General features: G+C 38.9%; 1 non-coding gene across 1 annotated transcript; it reads left to right on the top strand.

Annotated features, from left to right (window-relative positions):
* The first annotated feature begins 96 nt into the window (after positions 1-96).
* Trnas-uga (transfer RNA serine (anticodon UGA)) lies at positions 97-176 on the top strand. Its single transcript has one exon. It is a non-coding gene; the product is annotated as a tRNA-Ser (tRNA).
* Positions 177-5,263: the final 5,087 nt, after the last annotated feature.

Below are 5,263 nucleotides of genomic sequence, written 5' to 3'. Positions count from 1 at the left end.
GAACGGGAGTCACTGGGGTGGAAAACTCGAATCCGCTGGATTTAAAAGATTGCAGGCCCACAACTAGTCTCCTTGGCTGCGAAAAAACCACAATCCAGTCGGAGGCAGCGTGGCCCAGTGGTTAGAGCGCCGGACTTGAAATCTGGAGGTCCCGGGTTCAAGTCCCGCTCTGACCGCTATCTGGATTTGTTCTCGGTTGCCCCGAGCTCAAATCCTCGGTCATTCTTGTAAATAGCCAACTGGTCTGCCTCCTGCCAGTTGGGATTTTTAACCATGTTATGTTTATTAAATAGAGGATAATACATGGTTGCGCGGAGATATGAAATTTATCTTCGAGTGTTCAAATCGATAGCTCACAAGTGAGCGCAACCCGAACGATTGAGATATCGGATTTGAAAAAGAGAAGATAGGAAAAAAAAAAAAAGCAACCATGTATTAAACAAACATATAAACCTACTAATTACGATGTTTTTTACGATTTTCCGGTGATTTCCGACCATTTTCCGAAGATTTCCGAAAATTTTCAAAATGTTGTCCGAATGTTGTACGAATGATTCCGAACATTTTCCGAAAATTTCCGAAGTTTTCCAAAGATTGCCGAGGCAGCCCCGGAGATGTTTCGACTTAAGATCGATTTTCTTTGGCCAAGTGAGCATTGAAACATGGCAAACTCTGCAAGCTGATTGGTCAAAATGATATCACACGTGTGTGGATATCATTTTTATCCACAAGTGTGTATTTTGATTTTTCTCGATTTGCTACCACTCGCTAAAACATTGCAGTTTGTATATACTAGTTATGCAACGCTTTCGAGTGGTATACTATGGAATATCCCACGAGTCACTTGTATTTTCTCGGTATACACAAGAGCCTTTAGGCGAGTGTGTATACCAAGAAAATACAAGAAGCAAGTGAAAAAAAAAAAAAAAAAAAAAATTTAAGTGTTGTGTAACTGACGGGATACCATGCCATAGAAAATACGCCTTCTAAATTTTCGTCAAGGATATAATCGCAGCGCACGATGGGAAGGTTGGGTTGAATACCGTCGAATATACAACGGCTTTTCTGTATTCTGATTGGCTGTATTTTCTATGGCATGGTATAAAATAATATATTTTATTATATAGCCGCGAGTGTTTTACTTAACAAATAAAGAAGCCTAAGCCATGTTTTATACTGTCATAAAACACGACGGGCATTTGAGACCACGAGGGAAATGTAAGAAACATGAGCCGCAGGCGAATGTTTTCTACATTTCTCGAGTGTTCTCAAATGCCCGGAAAGTATTATGACAGAATAAAAACATGGCTTAAACTACTTTCTTTTAGCCTCATGATATAGATTTTAGACACCGCGAGTGAAACGTTTAATTAAAAATATGCACAACAAGAGCGAGTAAACAAAGATGAAAAGCAGAAAATAGTTTACGGGAAGACCAGAGAAAACTGACACAATTTCATTCAGTGTTCGACATAAAATAAGGCTAAACATTTCAGGTAAATATGTTTACCTTTCAATCTTGGTCTTGTCTTTATGAACTTCAATAAACTTCACCGACTCTGAATGCAATTTCGTCTCAGCATAATATAATAGTCTCTGATGACAGCCGTCACTTGCTTCGTTCGGCTTGAACAAGCCGTATAATTTCCAAAAAAGCTATTGCTTCGGATCTTCCCGTAAACCATAATTGTTGTCACAATCAAGTTCCAGCATGAATAGACGATTTAAGTAGAGATTGTCGAAGCAAATCTTCGAAAGAAAACTCTCTCGCTCGCTTTCCTTGCGAGTTTCATTCAACTCAAGAAGTGAACACCGCGGCACAAATTTTCCCGCCTCATAATTTCACTTCGTTTACATCAAAATGAAATGTCCAGTGGAATTATACTTAAAAAGGAATTCGATAAAACAATTATTCCATTCTACCTTGTTGGATACGAGTGGTTATAGCCAACGAACAGTCAACGACGCGCGAAGCACTCGAAGAAAGCTGACGAAAAACAATAAAACATGATTTTTCTATGTTTTATACTCTGATAAAACATAGGTTTTTAGCCAATCAGAGCGCGTGTAGACTCCTATCTATATTATAATGGAAATTAGTAGAAACTCAGTCGTGTTCTATTTGAAATCACCCGAATCTGATTGGTTCTCCCATTGATTTCTATTCGCCGATAGAAAACAATCGCGCGCGCGTTGCTCTTTAAAGGGTGAATTTTTCTTGATTTTTGGCTTAAAAACTACATAAAATTGTAGGTTTTGGACTGCAATTCTTTAAAGTTTCTACTAAAACAATTAGACTACTCGCCCTCGTTATCTATGAGCGATAGTCAACTCGGCTGCGCCTCGTTGACTATTCGCTCATAGAAAACTCGGACTCGTAGTCTAATTGTTAAATAGACCACTCGTAAAATTCATACGAAACTGCATCCGGGACTGTAGTGGCGTATTTTCCATATCCTCACTAGTGAGGATATCGATGACGTCATTTCCCGCCTTTGCACGGTTGTTTGTGCAAAGCTGCCAACGCCGGTTGGAAATGGCGAGCTATCGATTCGTGAAGTTCACTGAAGCCAAAATGAAATCTTTCACTGAGGAACAGGAAAATGCTAACACGAAGAAGAAAACTTCATATGCCTTGAAATTATTTAAAAGAGCTCCTTTCTTGTGGAGAGTCAGACGAAGGGAGGGAAAATCAAGAAATTCCAACTGCCGAACTGCAAGACTTCGCGATCAGAAATCAGAAAAGCGGTGAGTTTGAGCAGAAACAGATTTCAAAACGGCAAATTATTTATTGTCAGTGACATTGCTAAAAGCTAATAAACAGACTGTATTTTTTCATTTACGTTATGCATCTTCTGAAAGCTTCCGTTCGCGAAATTTGGCCTTTCAGTTTGGCAATTTGCTCAATTGTTATATTTAGCCGTCGCTCGTGTTCAACCATTTGATTAAAAAAAAAAGTTTTAACTTTTACTTCATGCATGATTTTTGTCTATATAATAAAAAGAAAATTACACGGCGGCGCGAAGATATTAATTTTATTTTCTCGTGGTAAAAGCAATATTTTACTCATTCGCTGCGCTCATTCGTAAAATATTGCTTTACCACACTCGAAAATAAAATTCATATCTTCACTTTTCACTGGTGTAATATCCACTATATATTTGTTTCATATAAACGGCCCCACAAGCTTCTAGCTTTAAACACAAACCGTGTATAAATAAAGTTGCTTTACCTTTTTTAATCATTGACAAAATTCGTTGGCACAAGCGCAATGTGACCAAACTCCTCGTGCAGTGTCTTTTCAGTTTGTGAGCATAAGTAGGCAGCAATTTAAGGCATTATTTTTTTGCATGTTACGCAACAATGTAAAGGGGGAGAGGGGGAATGACTTGATTTTTTTGTTTCAAGTAAGAAAAACAGCAACTGTGCCAAGGTTTTGTCAAAGATTGTAGTTCACTTCTAGTGAAATTTTATTGGCTTTTATATTTCACTGCTCTGATTTGCAGTTTATCTACGTTTTTATTTACTCCTGCCAAACTTATCTTTTGGTAATGCATAGAAATTTTTCACGATTATGAACAATAAGAGAACGGCCAAAAAACAGACGGGAATGCCGAAAATTTTTTTGATTGGACTAATTCAAAATATTTGTCGAAGAACACCAACGCAAGCTTCATCAAGTCAAAGTCAAAAACTTTACTTCAATTCGAATTTAAGAGTAGCAATATTACGAATATCTCCAAATTAAAAAATTAAGAAAACATCAAAGTAAGAAAAAGCTTTTCATGGGTCAACGATTCTTCAATCAGAAGTATAGAGCACTGAAAACGACGTCACCTGTAATGAAACACAAGGCAGTTTTGGGAAAACTGTTTCGTTTCGTGATAGCGTGTCCCCTTTTTAAATAAATGGCTACTAAAGATTCGTCTAGTGTCGATTTTGACATTTGGGCGACATTTCTCACGGAAAACCCATTCTTTAAATCATCATTCGCTTCGTCACGTGCGTGCAATTTTGCATTTATTTATTTATTCCTTTGCTTGTTTGTTTATTTATTTACAGATTTGTCAAGTGGCAGGTAGAAAGGTAAAAGGACACATGTCCCCTACATAAATCCTCCTGCATGTCACCACCCTATTTCATGGCCTATTACGAATCCGTTGATTTGATTGGCTGCGCCACGGTTGACTCCTCACTGATAAATGTTTGCGCGCTTGTTGGGCTATTAAAAAATTGCTTTCCATTCCATTTCATTTCTGTTGGAAAAATTACCTTAAAATATAATTTTGTGCGATGCAATAAGAAACGTTTCTTCTAATACATTGAGACAACTCGCTCTTGTTTGACTATTTTGACTGACTATTCACTCATGGAAACTTACATTTGTAAGTTTTCATCAAGTCTCATTTCTATACACTATAGAAATGAGGCCTAAAAATGCCTAAAACAAAAAGTCTATACAGCAACTCAGTTACAAAATCTCCTGCGTTTCTTGCTCTTTACAGTGATGCGAGTTCTTTTACACTTTTCAATACGGTTTTACCTACAACTGCTTTTACCTACAAGCACTCGCTATGTTTAGCCGGTTCACCCCCTCTCTCGTCAGGGTTTTCTTGTGGGGTTCCTTAGTGGTTGAGACTGCACTCAGGCTTCTTTCTACATAGCCCGTTCCAAGCTCCCGGTTTGTGGGGGAGAGCGAAAAACGCGCGCGGGCGAGCGAGCGGGGAAGAAGGCAAGAAAGGAGCCGCCGCTCGCCTTCTTCTCCGCTCGTCTTTTCCACGCTCGCCCGCTTTTTCGATCTTCCCAACAAACCGAGAGCCTGGAACAGGCTACTTTCTACATAGACAAGGTAACTAACTTTTTCCAAGGAAATTGTGGCATTTTAAACATTGGCAATTATTGGTGACAGTGGCGCAGCTCTGAAGCGCTTAGTTTATCCCTGACAAAGAGCATCTGCAGTCAACGACGAGAGAACTAAATCAGATTCGTATGTTAGCGAGGAACTAGACTAACTCTTATGACGTTTGTATAACTGCTGCTGCTCCAGGTGGTAGGTTCTCCCTATAAAAATAATATGGGTGGTTGTTAGAAAATTTCGAAAACACCCCTAAAAGGTACTAGAATCTCGATTTTTGGGCGTGGCCCAAATTCATTTTAACCCCTAACGGGAAACAATTCTAAAATACTTCTGTCAATACTTGTGTACACTTCTGTCAGTTTTATAGGGGAGAACCCCCGGTAGGGGGGGGGGGGCTGAGTAAAA

Source organism: Oculina patagonica, unplaced genomic scaffold (genome assembly GCF_052425735.1).
Source record: "Oculina patagonica isolate OP01 unplaced genomic scaffold, crgOcupat unplaced1365, whole genome shotgun sequence".
Lineage (NCBI taxonomy): Eukaryota > Metazoa > Cnidaria > Anthozoa > Scleractinia > Oculinidae > Oculina > Oculina patagonica.
This window is presented reverse-complemented; position numbering and strand designations above follow the sequence as displayed.